General features: G+C 32.0%; 1 long non-coding RNA gene across 1 annotated transcript; it reads right to left on the bottom strand.

The window, feature by feature from the left end:
• Nucleotides 1-241: 241 nt before the first annotated feature.
• Nucleotides 242-7,429, bottom strand: LOC124372795. Its single transcript, XR_006923367.1, has 2 exons — nt 7,050-7,429; nt 242-579 (listed from the first exon to the last, which is right to left on the bottom strand). It is a non-coding gene; the product is annotated as an uncharacterized LOC124372795 (long non-coding RNA).
• Nucleotides 7,430-17,929: the final 10,500 nt, after the last annotated feature.

Here is a 17,929-nt window from a genome sequence, read left to right as displayed (position 1 = left end):
TTAAATTTTGCGAAGGTCGATAAGGAAACAGAAATATCTCCCAATAACCATCAAGCTTTTTTTGGCATTCAATCTTGTAAAATATGTCATGATACTAACACAATAGAATATATATTACTTTATGTTAATGCATGTTTCGTGCTCAAAAGGAGCGCCTATTTCATGCATTTAATGCATAACAACTGTTTCTCTTTTACCTTATTTTTGACCATTTCATTGTATTTGACAAATCATTTAAGACTATTGCTCGTATATTTATTTATTACTCTTTTTATATATGGTATAATGAAGAATGGTTTATATTGTGGTGTGTATTGTTGTTATCGGACTAACATATAAGAGAATATTGCATATCGATAAACATATGGAAAATTTAAAATAATAGAAATAAGGATTTCGAAGATCGTCCACCTCAAAGTTGCAAACACCTCTGCCAAGTAGAACACTTGTGATTTACAATGATTATTGTATCTCCAGGGACTATCGAGTGTATACATATTCTACATACATACAAGGCAACGACGTGTCGTTTTCTTGCGCTTCCAATCGTTGAGTGTCTAGGTCAACTACTTGCCGAACCTAAAAAAAATACATTATATTATACAAAAGGCACGATGATGTAATATATTGTATAACACGAGTATATAATAATATTGTACTATAATCAATTATTGCCATTCCTTAATTTTCAAAAGAAAGTTATGGTTATATATTTAAAGTGAATTGCAAAAGCTGTTATTATATACATCTCAATATTTTCAGTTTATTAACACCACCTGTGAAAAACAATATTATTTGTAAAAGCATAATAAATAACGACACTATTTGTAATCACTTCCCTGAGTAGGAAAATAGTGAATGCACTCAACAGCTATTTAGATAGCAGTCTGATAATTAGATTTACAAAGTGCTTTTACAGAAAAAGTGTTTTAGCATAAACAATCTCTTGTTTCAGTATTTCTTCATGCAAAGTAATGTGTTTATATTTCTGCAAAGAATAGGTTATTCTTTAAACTACTGATAATTAATATGTTAATAACATGTTTTCACTTACAACATTCACAAAACACTGTGCAAGCTATCTAGGAAATTATCATATAATAAATACAAATATATATATTTCTTACAAGTGTAAAAATAATTAAAATAACTGAAGAGTAGTGTTTGCATTTTGAATTACATACAATAATGCGGGATGAAAAAAATTGTTATCACTAATAGGTTCCACTAAAAAGGAAACTGGATTTTTATGGATACGTGTCTTCGTTCAGTGATACTAATCATCCATAAAAGTAACAATCGAGATCTGAGATCTGAACTCTTCCTCAGCTGAATGACTTACATAAGAGATATCTGCAATCTATACTAAAATAAACAAATCATATCAGAGACACAGTATGGTTTTAAGAAATTCAACAAGGTGAACTATTGGTATACGAGGCCATAAAAACTCTTAAAAACGGTCCACTCCTATTTACTTTTGGCCTCTGGTCAGTTCAATGTGATTTGTCGGTGAGTTTAAACCTATTGTGACCTGTTTTCTGTAGCATGAACTTGACACGCAACACCTAGTTCTGATTCCTGACGTGTCAAAACGTTCGATTATCTTAACCTCTAGTTATGTGTCAAGTTACGTATTTCCCTTAGGAGGTCATCAAATTGCAGATCTTTAAATGTTGTTTTACTGATTTTTGTATCACTGATCGATTCCAAATGCCCTAAAACAGTCATGATTCCCTTACAATCCTTTCATTGTCAAAAAAAAATGTCAAAACACAGAATTACGAGATATGTGATAACATACCTGCATTTGTATTGATAAATTTCGTATAAAGATAAAGTAGAAAACTATAAATTTATATGACTGGTGAGGTATAACAAAATCAGCCATTTTCACAGTATTGTGACATGGCCCAGTACAAATACGATGAAATTTGAAACGTTTGATGAGTGATCTTAAATTTCCATCTTTCTCTTCGATTACCAGGTGTCTGTTATGACTTGATTGGTGTTCGCAAGACCTTTTTGGTTTTCCAAAAAAAAGTACGTTTTCAATTCGCACTAAAAGGCGTGTTAACCTATATGGTTAATTACATACACTTTACATTTAAACATTTTTACATTATTTAAGTAACATTTTAATAATCCAAAGCTGTTTATAAAATGATTTGTGGTTAATTAAAAAATTTCACCAAACTGTGTTCGTGCTCATCACAATATGAATAACTCAGTATTATTTGTTGCGTTGAAGAGTTACTTGAGGAATTTCTGCTGCTTCACAGCAAACAACAGATAGATATATGTGAGAAATGCCGAGAATCTGCCAGAGACTCCCACATCGTGGAATGTGATGTCACCCATACCATATCGAAACGATAAAAACAATTTTACCCTTAGCCGACCACGGTAAAATACAATAAATATTTGAGTACTTGATCAAATAATTTAACTTAACTGAGTTATTTTGTTATATATTAGCTCGATACCTGTAATACATAGATTAAACACACACTTTAAGTGTACATGATACTCCCTATAAATATCATACAGTATTTCGGATCTTGTCCATCGTTTTATGATACTAAAATGAAATACTACAATTCTAGTAACGTAATCTAACCTGTTACTCAGGTATCCAAACCCTAATACATACGGTTATTCATACGAACAAAAGGGTAAAACTAAAAGTGTGGCAACATACTAAAATTATTTTACAAAAATATATGTTGGACATGTAGAGCTAAATATTGTCTACAGTCTGCTTCTGATGACAATTTCTAACTTTTCAACATAAAACATATAAGTTACTAGTTAATAGATATATCGTTAGTAGATTTTCAAATATTTTGACTATACTTTTCACTTAAGACTAAAATATAACTGAAAATGTCATTAAACAGTTTCATTATATTTTTGATGAATCCTTAAATATTGTTCAAATGCAAATTTCTTATATAAATGACGGGAATCAAATATTGGTTTGTGTATAAAAATAAGAAGAAAAGTGTTCTCGTGTTTAAATACAGTAGACTGAAATAAACTCGTGTTTTGTTAATAGGTTAATAATAAAACTAAATATTCATAAGTAGATGATGTTTAAGTTATTTGTACAAGTCAGAGATTTATAGCATCATTTAAATACGTGTAAAAACATAAATGTATTTTTATTTCAATTTTGAAAGAAATGTAGGCTACATATGGATTGTAAATTATATGGATTCGAAAAGTATTTTATAGAAAAATAAATCTTGCAAAAATACTTCTGTTAAATAAAAAACTACTACAATAGAAATGCATACCACTTCTAATCTAACACTCCATAGTTTAAATGTAACAAATCAAATATACTAATCTATGTGGCACAGAAAAAATATGAAGTATACTTGTGTAGTTGCAAGTAAATAATTCAAAAAAATTATCGAAGAACTCAAAAAAACTGTCGAAATATACATCAAAACATATAATTGTTTTGTAAGATAGCTATTATAGAGCAAACTATTGTGTACAGTCTGCATCTGCTGACAATTGTTAACTTGTTTGTGTGTAGAGAGGTTAGTGAAACTATTTTTTCAAGACATATCACTTCAGGTTTCTGTTAAAATTTACATTTTTAAATTTAGGTATACATTTAATTATTTTTAAACTAAGAGTAATACTTTTTCTGTCACACAACTGGTGCGCACAGAATTAAAAACCAAATTTTACACATATATATAATGTTATAGTCGAATGTATATTTTCAAGGAATCTTATTAAATTATGTACTTAATATTTTATTACTTAACTATATATTTTTTAACGTAATAGATTTAGAAATGCTACAAATATTTACCTCAGAATTTTCTCTTACTGAAAAATTTGATACTTTTAGGGGTCTTATCCAGCGACCAAAGAAGAACCAAAGAATGTTCTTCTTTGGTCGCTGGTCTTATCGCACATTACTAGTTTACAGTACCATAATAAATTAGAAATGCACTACTTCTATTTTACGGAGTAACTTTGTTTGTAGGTTATATAAACACATCACAATGAAATTGCAGAAAAAAGATGTTGGATAAAAATAGAGAAAGCAAATCCCAAACAAGACAGTCAACATACAAGCACACCAGACCAGTGCCAGTGAAATCATTCCATTTCCACGATGCTCTTTTACATGCTACACAAGGTACTATAAAGCAAATTATTTTGTAACGTAACATAGCTTAGCTTTCCTTGTTCCTGTTTTGTATCATGAGAGTGGGATACTATGGTTAGGTGTCTAATAATCTGTGACATATTCACCACTGTCTAATAGTGTAGTTAGTGTAGTATGATTAGTGAGTCTGATTTAGTAGTTAATTACAGTATTCATTCTAAATTTAAAAATCCCAAACGTTTCAAGATAAGTTGGAACATAATCTGAGAAAATAAGGAGCAGCAGTTACAAACTATGATTTACATTACAATAAAATTTTAATGAGATTTCTTTAGGATTTTTAATCTAAGCCAAACAGTCAATTCAAGGAGTCTGAGCGTGAAAATTTGAACTTACATTGTTAATCTCAAGCTAAATTTAAAAATCCAAAACGTTTCAAGATAAGTTGGAACATAATCTGAGAAAATAAGGAGCAGCAGTTACAAACTATGATTTACATTACAATAAAATTTTAATGAGATTTCTTTAGGATTTTTAATCTAAGCCAAACAGTCAATTCAAGGAGTCTGAGCGTGAAAATTTGAACTTACATTGTTAATCTCAAGCTGAAAATTTTGACGTTATAGATGTACTTTGTAACTCAATAAAGGTTTAAAAATTTATTGATAATATTTGTTTCGTTGCATAAAATTATAAGCCATCATGGAAGCATATAGCCTAACGAATTACCACAAAATAGTGAGCTTACACATCACAGTTCACCAAAACATCATCTTGTTCAACTAAGTATTTATACGATTCTAATAGTGTTTAACAACATTTCTACCCCTGGTATATTGATTTATATGGGTTAAAAACAAAAAAATATTTCTAATATTTATAACTAATTTATATATTCAATTAATAGCAAAAAATATACTAATGTAAATTATTTTGGTACTTTTAAGTTTTATGATGCGTTAAATCTGATATTTTAGTTAAAAGAGCATGCTAGCCTTCACAGTACGTATATAAAATGCTCAAAATATTGTACATATATTAAATCATAAAATAATTCGGTATCAGTTTTTGTAACTTTGATCATTTATAGAATGAAGTTTTAATATATATGTATATGTTTATACAGCAACCAATATAAGTTCAATCATTGCTCGTAAAATACGTAATACCTTCTCTGTGCTCTACGAGCTTTCGGATCCCAAAAGGGTCAAAGACAAAACTCTGATTTTCAAAATGCGGTACTTTGGCAAGGTAATGTTATTCTTTAGGATGTGGATGGCAAAAATTAAACAATAACAAAAGCAATATTCAGAATATGTTTTAATTTAATCCTGCTTTTACCCTCAAAATATTTATAGGAAAAACAGCGCATATACACGAATTTTGAGCAAATATTTAAAAAAAAAGTATATTTTTTATGGCCAAAACATAAGGAACTGATATTATTTTATTTAAAATCCATAGCATTATGTAAGTACACATTGAACATTTAATACCCTAGTGCTAAGATCTACACTATGTCTCTTTCTTAGAATTTATACAACTATAACCTAAGCTGTCAATTTCTTAATTAACAGCAACTATTCCTAGTTACCACGAAAACACAATTTTAAAATCTAATACTTTCGAAAAATTGTTCAGTAGAGTGGAATTCTGAATAGTTTTACTTCAAGTTATTACGGACAATGTTAGCAGCGTTAATGTTCGGTCTTCTTCCGTGTGACCCTGACACCACGGCTGAGCCCTTGTGTCTTTGACGGCAAGATTCTGCAGATGGATAAGTCAAAACATCACATTTTTCATTGAATATAACTTAGATGTAGTGTTGTATGTATGGCTGTAGATGCTCTCTGAATATTGATGTTGAAAATTAGGCCTTGAGTTTAGATTGTAGCATCTCAATAATTTGACTTATTACCTATAGAACAGCAGAAGTACTGTAACTTACTTATTTTACTGTACATTTAGCTATAGTTAATTACTGTAAGGGCTCCATCCTCTACACTACATACTTTTCAGTTATAATCGCGTTTGAAACAGTACAGTTGTAAATAGATTAATAAATTAAAAATATAACTAATCTCTCTTGACACCAGTCTATGAATGTGTGTGCGTTGTTTACAATTCAAAATTTAAATGTATTTCCTCAGTAATTAATTTTGGTTTTTTTCATAAGATGATTAGAGTTGCGTTGTTATGAGACCAACATCATTTACTTCCTTGTAGTGTGCCTTTTCTTTCTTTTTATACATATTCTATTACGTGATCTAAAGAACAATATTGATGATTGTCGGACTTTAATACAATAACGTTAAGAATATCTTTGTTTAATTTTGCTAAAGAAATGAAACGAGTTTTAGTCATCACTTACATTAGCCTGTGCATGAAGTTTATGAATCAGTCTTTCCAACTTTAAGGCAATTTCCTATTTTATTTGATGGTGAGTCCTTACTCTTGTTAAATTACACATATACCCTATTCTTACGCAGAAAAGATTGAATTTTTAACACAACTACATGCAAATTATTCTAAAAGAATATAAAATAATAAAAGCAGTGCCGCTTCTAACCTGAAAAAATATCTCGCCCTACCTTAAAAGGTAAATTATTACCCTCATAACAAGTCCACATACATGGTTGTCATTATAGATGAAACACCAAAGATTTAAAAATTTATGATAGCTTGTTATCATTTTCCTAATGAAACCACTTTGGGAAGTGTCAGTGTACTTTGTTTCCGATAAAATTATCGAATTTATCAATATTTTATAAAAACCAATATTTAAGCTGTTTTATTATTATGTAGACTAATGATAGTTTCTATAACTCATGCCAATTTAAAGAGAATAAATATAAAATTATACATACACAACAAGGGCTACAATCGGGGAAACAAATAAAATATTTTTATTTACCATTTGGAGAGGTACCAAGCGGACCTTCAGGTTATTTTGCAGAGACTCAGATTTGAAGATTTAGTGAGAATTCCAGATTTCAGTTGACGAGTGGGTTAACTTTCACTAACTGTTAAACTGTTGTAACCTCTCACTGGGAGACAGCAATGCACATATAAGTCCATGTCATATTGAGCCACTACAACAACATTTCGAAAATGTAAAAATTGATTTTTATACAAAAGACGCCTGTATGCTTTGTTAAAAAAAACGTCGTTCCACCCTTGACAATCTGACTGATTTACGTCTCCGAAATAGGTTACTGCACATTTTGTATTACACTGTTTCTTGATTTGCTAGAAGCGACAAATTATTATGTTAGAAACACGTTATTAAATGAATATAAACATAACACATAATAAAGCCAGCTGGTGTAAAATGTTTCAATTAAATCTCTGTGGCATAGCTGACATAGAATAAATAAATAGTATTGACGCAAAATTGTATATCCATCAACGCTTGGAAATTATTAAAAACATGTTCTTAAATACTATTTAATCCAAGAGGATCTTTTTCTTCAACTTAATTAATGAGCTTGCTCCGTGTTTACTTAAAATTATAATCTACTGCAGTTTTCATTAGTTTACGATATGTTGGTATTTTATCGATCCATGTTAAAGTCAAACTCTGTTGATTTTTTTATGATTTTCAGAATACATTTCCGATGATGTTTATTTATCTTGGTGGAAATTGACAAAATCTTGCCCTGTCCTTTCAATTAAACATTTAGCACATATACGAAATGAAACATAATTTAATTAATTTTGTATATATGACATCAATAGAATTAGAGCGTATGTAAACAAGTACGGGATAAGTTAGTCCAACGTGGTTGCTTCTGAGTTCTCCTGAAAAATGCCAAACTTTACCAGTTTTACTATCGTGTTTTGACATGGACCACATCCAATTCTTTTATTGCTTGTTTATGTATATACAAGGTGCGAGTACATTACACCACTTGTCGAATAGAAGGCCTCGCTAAGGTTACATGCTAATTTTTAAGCATATATCTCATTTCATTATCGTCATGCGTTCATATAGGCAGATCATGCAGAAAAGTAAACTTAACATCCTCTCAGAAAACATAAACAATATGTTTCATGCTACTAAGTGCCTCAATGGCGCTCAACTGAATTCCACGGTTGAATATGCACAATCGTATAATTTAATTTTGTTTATGTAGAAAGGGATTATCATGCAAATTTTAAGATCATGTGTGAGGGGGGTATTACATGGTAGAAGTGTGACGATCAGCCCAAGGACTGGCCCTAGTACCATAGAATGCCCTAACCTGAGTGCGCATAACAGTTTCACTGCAGCCATTGTTGTTGGTTCTAGTAACAGTGGTGAATGCACGGCAGTTGTTTTAAGCACAGGGAGTCCCAATCCCGGTGTAAATTGGTTATTTAATATTTAACAATATAATAGATCTAATATAAATTTACTTCAAGGCATATTTTCCGGGAGATAGTTTCAATAACCAATAATAAACGAGAGTTACATGCAACCAGTAAAAAAGAAAGTTTTTTTATAACAAAATCAAGCTTTTCGAGCAAACATGTTGTTTAGCTTAACGATTACACATTTGTTTGTTCTGTTTTACTGTGTTAGGAACATACTATTTTACTATATACACATTATCTTAGAAATTAGAGCCAAAGAGGGTGGATTTTGACAATAATCCCAGCTTGGACAGGTTGGTATACAGCTTAGATTGGTCATTTTGCAAAAAACTATTGTCAGTGTCGAGTCAAATTATAATTCTTCAGCAAAAACTAAAAAAAACATGTTCTAATTATGGAAAATATTTATTTCATTTTACTCTAGCATACGACTGGCATTACCTATTTGTTTAATACAACTTTCTGTAATGGTTTTATATACTTATTCTGCTGTAAAAATCTATACAAAATTAGAGAAATAAGTTTTTTTGGTGTAAATGTTTAAAATGTTGTTGCTGATAATTTCTATAACTAACTTACGCCATACGAATAGTATATTTCTTAACCAACAATAATTATTCCTTGTTACCATGAAAACACAATTTCAAAACCTAATATCTTTGAAAAATGTTTGGTTTAGAGGCATCATGAGTAATTTTCCTTCAATATGAAACGTACAAAGTTAGCAGAGTTCAGTCTTCTTCCGAATTATGACCCGAACACCACGGCTGAACCTGTGTCGCTTTGACTGGAATATTCTGCAAATAGGTAAGTCAAAACATCACATTTTTTCATTGAATAAAATTCACGTAGATGTTGTATTATATGTATGGCTGTATTTGCTGTCTGAATTTTGGTGTTAAACAATTAATCCTTGAGTTTATATTGTAGCAACTCATGACTTTGACTTATTTACCTGTAGAACAGCAGAAGTACTATAACCTACTTATTTTATTTTTATATTTGCTGTATGTAATTACTGTATGGACTCCGGCCACTACTTCATTTACAAGTACATTATTATCACTACCGCTGAGGCAATAAATTTGATTAAATATTTGCATAAATTAAAAACTCAACATATAATAACTTCAATGAAGTTATACACGCGATTGTTTTGCAATGATCACGATCAAAATTTAAGTCTATTTCCTCAGACGTACTTCATTTAGGCTTTTTATACTGCAAGAAAGTGTGTATAGTATAGTAGACACAACAAACGAAAAGAAATACTTGCGAGTTTACAAGTGTAATAATGAACACATTCTGTCAAATTGGCGCCACCATTGCTTGTTGCCAGAACCTATTATAAAATTTCTCTCTTATATTTACTTTGAAAAATATTTTTTTCATTTTTCTTGTTATAAGAGGTGTACATTCAGTATTCCAGAACCAATTATAATAGTTCAAGTACTCAACCTGGTTCTTAAATTTTTGGGAAATTTTATCTTAGAAAAAAAATTGTTTTGGGAGTTGTGGTAATGGTCGACATAGGAAAATATGAAATAAATAATTGTTTTTCTAAAATTATATTTCTTAAGCTTTACACACTAAAACTGACCGCCAGACAAGAAACTATATTTGTAACTATGTGTAGACATTTTAAATAACGATTTCTCTCCCTTTTAATTGCCTGAAAGTGATTAAAATATTACCTAAATGTCAGTATTAAGTATAAAAAGCCCGGAAACGTTTTAAGGAAAGATTCCAGTTTTATATTTTCTATCCCTTTCGATGCTGTGTTGTTTTGATTCCACTAAGAGTAGCGTGGTTGACAATCGATTTCTTCCAGGTCAACCAGTAAACTCTGATTGATTGCGTCATTTCTAAGCTTTATATGAACATGCGTAGATCACCCTGCGTTGTAACTTTATTATCTCATTCAACTAGACAATGCTGTAAGATCTGTACTAGATGTTTATGTTTTAAAGCATTATTGTTAGTCCTTTCTTATTTGGATTAAATCAAAATATACAAAAGTTACAAGCGTTAACATTATCTCACGCAACTTGACAAAAGCCAGGTTTTTTGTCAACCAAAGAGTGTCATCCACTAGTAGATATAGTGGAACAGAAGTTTGCTAATCAACAATGCGTTTTGGCTACTTTAGCTATCATTAAACTCCACATTAAGGGTAGTCTGAGTCAGAAATATATATTCAACGTCACCAAACCACAGGAAGAATGCATGTGTTATTTACTGCGAGCGCTCAAATTTCTTTCATCAACCTTCTCCTATATAGCAGAGATTTGGGATAAATGTACATTTGCTCTAGGGTCTCTAAGGAAAGTTTGTTCTTCAATCTTTCCTTGTAAAAGAAACGGTGGAATTACGTTAGTGCGAGATCACTAGCCGCTAATAGTGATCCTGGCTTTTTCCCGAGACTTTGATGGCGTACTGACAAGGTTTGGTACATTTACCGGTTTAGTTTCCAAATCTCCTGTGATATCAGCCCATTTAAATTCGTTTTCCCCTGCTGGGACTCAAATAAATATTCAATTACGAGTTGGTCCTCGTGTTGTCTCCTTTGACGTCACCGGGACGTTGGTAATGGATTGGATACTGGCCATAGCCAGGCAATGGAGTACCAATTGTTATTGCTTTATTTTTAATGTAAAAAAATATTTAGTCTGTCCGAGACTGAATTAGTAGATCAATACATATTAGTTTCATGTAACTCAAATATAGGTATATGTATTTTTATTTTACGCTACTACAACTTACATCACACCACATACTAACACATACTTATACCTCTGAATTCCACAAAAAATATTTTTGATTTCATTTCCAGTGCATGTTATCTGTGTGCAGTTCAAGTAATGTTTGGAATTTTTAGTTTTGAATTTCAATAAACGAGAAAATATTATCTTCTATTGAATACAATAATATGATTTTTTTATGCGTGCATAACCCATTTACTCGTGGGTGTTACTTATAGTTTTAATTGGATCAAACAATAAGTATATTTGGATCATAGGATATAATTATAAACCCATGGTTATACAAAATATAATATGAATATAATGTAAGAAAATTTACCGGTATATTTATTTTTTAATTTTAACATCTGTGAGTTTTTAATGTGTTTTATAATTCAGTTTAGAAATTATAAAAGTTTATGATACAATACCAGGTTACTATTATGTGATACGTAATTTTATTGTATCTAAATTGCTCTTTTCCAGGCCTATTTGGCTTGGATTGTAATCTGGAAGGAAATCTAATTTGCATTTTAATATATAAACTTCGCGACTCACTTTATCACTGTCCGGCCTAATGTTTCTTCACAGTAGTCTAAGATGGCTAAATTATTCCTCTATTATTAAAGTTTACATTTTTAATAAATTAACCATTACGGATATATTGATTGTTGTACAATAATATAGGGTATCTATATATTTTATATTGCTTGAGTGTTACTGTAAACAGAAAACTTAGAAGTTTTCAAATACATTTGTATTTTCCGGAAATGTACACCCCCTTTACGCCCTCAAACCGTGAACTGCCTTCAACAGTATAGTAAATCATAAACAAGCATAAACAAAATACTAAATAATAAACCCCTAACTGAAATACGTTTTAATCACATGACAAAAATTTTTTATTTCTTTATTGCAGTGATATTTATCTGTCGCACCACATCCAAATCTTTAAAACAGGTTACATCAAAAACTAATGTATCACTTTTATCTGCGCAATCCCATTGAAGTCCAGCAGCGGCACATCATTAACCGTAAACGTCAGATATTCGGGCTAAAACCGTTGTCTGAGCGTTAGCAGAGCTTTAGTCTTTCGAGGGGCTGGAATTTGACAATCCCATATATCTCTTTTTTTCCGCACGATATCTTAAGAACGAACTTACCTATAAAATATAAATTTTTTATTAGCCTTAATTTGTATATAAATAACGCCTAGTTTTCTGATAGTCCGTGTTACTACATGATGTCAACGAGTAATCTAAGAATAATAAAAAAAAAACAGTGCAAATCATGGGACATTTTAAAATGTGCCACAGATACTTTGTGCCGCATATTCTCTTGGTTCCTAAATGAATTTAGACTTGAAATTTGAATGCAATCTTAGCTGAGCTAGTTACATGATCCGTGGTATACTGTATTACTGCTTTATAACGTTTATGTGTATATATAGATAAGTAATATGTAACACTAATTCGTCAAGAAATATTTTTGTTCCGCCCTTAACATTTAAAAATAAACTTTTTAAATCCTCAAAAGGCCGCGATCATGGTCGTTGACTTCTTACCTTATATGCCTGTACAACAGTTGAAGATTATTAATTATGAGGAAATATGGGAAGTTAAAAACTTATAATTTTTAAAAACTACTTATATTTTTTATTAGGCTACGCCCCATATGGAGATCATATCCTGTTTTGCATATATGTGTGATCTTTATTTCCATGGGGAAAGAAATATTCATTCATTTATTCCCTATCCCAGTGTAAGGACCTAGATGTGCTCTCTTCCTGAGAATTTATATAACTGTAACTTAAGCCTTACGATTAGTCTATTTCTTAACATACAATAAGTATTCCTCGTTACCATGAAAACACAATTTTAAAACCTAATACCTTTGAAAAATTTTTTAGTACAGTTGCATATTGAGTAATTTTACTCCTAGTTGAAACGTACAAAGTTAACACAGTTTGTATTCAGTCTTCTTCCGAACTATCTAATACCACGTCTGTACCTGTGTCGCTTTGGCTGGAATATTCATCAAATGGATAGGTAAAAAACATCACATTTTTCATTGAATACAAATCACGTAGATGTTTTTCTTGTATGTATGGCTGTATATTTTTGTCTGAATTTTGATGTTAAATAATTAAGAAGCCTTGAGTTTTGATGGTAGCAACTCACGACTTTGACTTATTAACCTGTAGAACAGCAGAAGTACTATAACCTACTTATTTTACTGTATATTTAGCTATATGCAATTATTATATGGGCACCAGACACTATTTCTACATACATGTCCATTATTATCACTACCGCTGAGGCAGTACAGTTGATGAAATATTTGCATAAATTAAAAAAAAAACTTATCACTCCCACAATGAAGTGTGAACATTGCGATTGTTTTGCATTGTTCACAATAAAAATATATGTGTATTTCTTCAGATGGTACCTAATTTTGGTTTTTTATACTGCACGAAAGAGAAGGATAGTATAGTAGACACAACAAAGGAAAAGAAAAACTTAGAAGTGTAATAATAGACACTTTTTCACTGTTAAATTTGGCGCCAACCATTGCCTTGTTGCCAGAACCTGTTCTAAAATTTCTTACTTGTGATATTTTACTTTGAAAAGTATTTATTCACTTGTTTAATTTTTAAATAGTATGCCACAGCCAATTGTTAGATTAAAGTACTCAACCAGGTTCTTCAAATTGTTGGGGAAAGTTTATCTTAGAAAAATGTGGTTTTGGGTGATTAGTTTGTAATGATGATCGACATAGGAAAGTATGAATAGGGTTAAATATATGATATAATAATTTGTTTCTAAAATTATGTTTCTTAAGCTTTACACACTAAAACTGAACTCCAGGCAAGTAAATATATTTTTAATTATATTTAGACGTTTCACTAACGATTTTCTCTCCCTTGTAATTGCCTGAAGTTGATTTAAATTATGACCTAAATGTCAGTACTAAGTATAAAAAGCCCGGAAAATGTATAAGGAAGGATTCTAGTTTTATATTTTGTTATCCCTTTCGATGCTGTGTTATTTTGATTCCACTAAGGAGTAGCGTGGTTGACAATCGATTCTTCAGGTCAACCAGTAAACTCAGATTGATTGTGTCATGTATAAGCTTTATGTGAACACGCGTTAGCTCACCCTGCGTTGTAACTGTACTATCTGATTCCACTAGACAATATTGTTATTGCTGTACTATATGTTTATGTTTAAAAAAGCATTGCAGATTGTGTTGGATTAAATCTAAATATACAAAATTTACAAGCGTTACTTTACCTCATGCCACTTGCCAGAAGCGAGGTTGTTTGGTCAACCTAAGAGTGTCATCGGGCATCTCCACTAGGTGATCATAGTGGAACAGAAGTTTTAAGAAATCAATAATGAGTTTTTGGCTAATTTCCAGCTATCATTTAAAACTCCAAATAAATGGGTAGTCTTGAGTCGGAATACTATATATTCATACGGTCACCAAACTAAGAGAAAAGGGATAAAATGCATGGTGTTTATTCGCTGTGCATAAGCGCATCACAGCTTTTTCCATCAACACCTTTCTCCCTTTATCAGCAGAGATTTGGGATAAATGTAGATTTGGCTCCAGTAGTGTCCCCCTAAGAAAATTGGCTGTGTCATCCAATATGTTCCCTTGATTACAGAAACTTCGGGAATTACATTAAGTGAGCGAGATCATCTATAACCGCGTAATAGTGATACCCCTGATTTTTAACCGAGACCATTGATGGACTCTACATGACCAGGGATTTTGTTACAACTTACCGGTTATAAGTTTCCAAATCTCCTGTGATATTCGGTACACAGTGCCAACCGATTTCGTTTTTTCCACTTCTAAAACTCTAAATAAATATTCAATTACGAGTTGGTTCTCGTCTCGTCTCTCCTTTGACTTCACCAAGGAAGTCCGGGTATTATAATGGTAGTGGCCCCCGCTTACTTGTAGGTCGTGTGGCTAAACTTCCAACACAGCGATCAGTGAAGAATAGGACGAAAAATTATTAACATGAGGATAATTATTAAGTATATTTAATAAAAGGGAAAAGATTCCATTGAAGGTTTAATTAAATAATAATGAATATCCATTTGGTTAGAGAAATTTTCTTACAAAAACGTAAATGTTTTCAATATCCAGCAGTATCGTTTTTAATCGTCTCTAAAAAACGACCCTGTTTGTTGTGGAATGGTTTTAAGCAACTGTGTCTTAATTCGGTTTACTTATTCTTATCATTTATATAGAAATTCTTATCATTCCTAATATTAATTCAAAACTAATCATAATAATAATATTGATACATCTCCTCAAGGTCCAAACCCACATTGTGCACTTGAAAGATTGGGTGTGGAATTGGCATCAAAATTCTACGTCAAAACCTAACTCATATTTATATGGGGTAATGACTATATTATAACTATTACACATTAAATTTGCAAAGACAGACGAATTAGACTATATGTGCCTTAAAATAATCAAAAACAACCCGCTTTGTTACAGTATAAAATACTCCTTTTCTCTTGTTTAATTAAAATCTAACACAACCGTGATTACCAATAATAATTTCCAAATTTATATAAATCTGAAACATTTAAAAAAACGGTGTTGTCATGTAACCAAGTAATTCTTACTGTAAAAGTTCAATACATGTCTCTCAGTGAGAATTTACTTCTTCAACTTTGTTGTGCTTCATAATTTGTTCATTTTCCAGCTTCCTATACGGAAGGTGGTTCACACATGATAGGCCCGCAGCAAGGGGAAGATTCATATCTGGGACCTCCCAAAGTAGCGCGCTCCCATAGGACCCTTTAAATGCTTTCCTGTCCAGAAATTGTGTGCGTAACTTGGTAACATTTTTCATCTTCAATAGGTCATTGCAGTGGGTTTCTGCAGCAAATTTGAGCCATGAATCTTCGGTTTGGTTTTACAGGGAACCGTACGCCTTGTTTTCCTTCTCAGCTAACAGTTAACGCGATATCTCTTTCTTTCTTTTTCATTCTTTTTCGGAAACAAAGGAAACTTCACAACACTTTAACCATATACGGTAACCACAATGCAACTATGATGGAGTTCATTCCAAAATGCAACAATGGCAAATTTGGACTTCGATGCCACAAAGATTATCGGAACAATGGAAGGCCATATCAGGAAACAGCCTCTAAAAAAACACAATATAAATAAATAGCTGTAAGCTCTGTAATACACAAACGGTGTCTTAAGATCATAATAAAATGAATTTAAATGAGGATAGTTAGCGTAATAATAGGTGTCGGTGATATATCGATACGAGAAAAACAGGAATTGTCATGGTAAGCACAAGGTGCAAAATCTTTTGTAGATAAATAGAGAGGCACGGTTCAAGAAGTGTGATAAAAATCCTGTGTGTTGAGAGAATCGGTTAAGCATCTTCGGAATAGGTTTTCTTGAGTTTATAAGAGCTCTGTTTTTATCTACAATGGCCTTAACTCTAGAGGTCTTTATTGAGAGTAATAATATGTGAGGATCAGTAAGACCAGGCGCTCTTTAAAAGTTTTACGATTTCCCGTTTTTAACCGTATCGTCAAGCTCCAAATATGTCTAATTTGAGTTTATCCAGAAGCTAGACGAACGTCTTTAATTAGACTTGGTACGCCATTTCTAGTCCTGTGATTTAGTGCCACGTTGTATGTGGTTTGATGGACTGGGTCAGAGGAAGAGGCTGAGGGCTGTTGTGAAGACCCGTTGTAGAGTTTTTGTTATTTTAAGCTAGAAAAATAGGTCCAGACGACAAAATGTACATTGTTCCGTCATAATATAACTAGGCAACACAACCGAAGCTGCATTATAGCCACTTTCCTCCCCTGGGGAAGCAAGGTTGTTTTTTTTTCAACCATATTACTGTAGAGCGATTACACTAGGCGGGTCATAATGGTGGCAACAAGATTTTCTACTTCAGACAAATTTCATTATTAGCTTCTTTTCAGCTAAACACGAAGGGGTCCGTACTGAATCACGGAAATATGTCATAATTCCAAAACGTCAACAAAACCGTAGGAGGAGCTGCACTAAGCGCCCACAAGCTTAATCACTACAACATTCTTCCTCTGTAGCAAAGGTTCAGCATGGAAAGAAACATATGCTTCAGAGTCCGGTTCAGGTAAGAGCATGTTCGGACCACTCTGTCCGTGAATAAAAAATTGTTTGGTTAATAGTTTAATTAGTACACAGACCACTAGCCGCTAATAGTGGATCCATCGGTTTGTTTTCTTGAGGCTCTGAAGGGCGCTGTACTGGACGGGAAGGTCCTCTTGTGATATCAGCATTACGCAATTTCGTTTGCCACTGCTGAAACTCCAAACTCCAAATGAAGATTTGATTTGAGGGTTCGGATCCTGGTTTTCGTATCTCTTTTTCGTCCACCCATTTTTACAGTATCAGGTGTGTTCCTCAGTAAAGGGCCTCTAGGGTCGTTGCTAAGGCAGGGCAGTCGGCCTCCACTAACTCCCCCGGAGTCACTATTATATGTGGGTGTTAGTGAAATGAAAAAATGTATTTTAAAGTTTTGTTAAAAGGACGAGTAAATAATGGTAAATCAAACTCATATTATGAACAGAAACATTACTCTATTACTCCAAATCAAACCTTACATGCAAGCAATTCTGCATTCATCAATCAGAATACTGTAAGTTCGAGATAG

This window comes from Homalodisca vitripennis, unplaced genomic scaffold (genome assembly GCF_021130785.1).
Source record: "Homalodisca vitripennis isolate AUS2020 unplaced genomic scaffold, UT_GWSS_2.1 ScUCBcl_4036;HRSCAF=9935, whole genome shotgun sequence".
Taxonomy (NCBI): domain Eukaryota; kingdom Metazoa; phylum Arthropoda; class Insecta; order Hemiptera; family Cicadellidae; genus Homalodisca; species Homalodisca vitripennis.
Note: the sequence above shows the minus strand (reverse complement) of the source record. Positions and strands in the feature narration are given on the sequence as shown.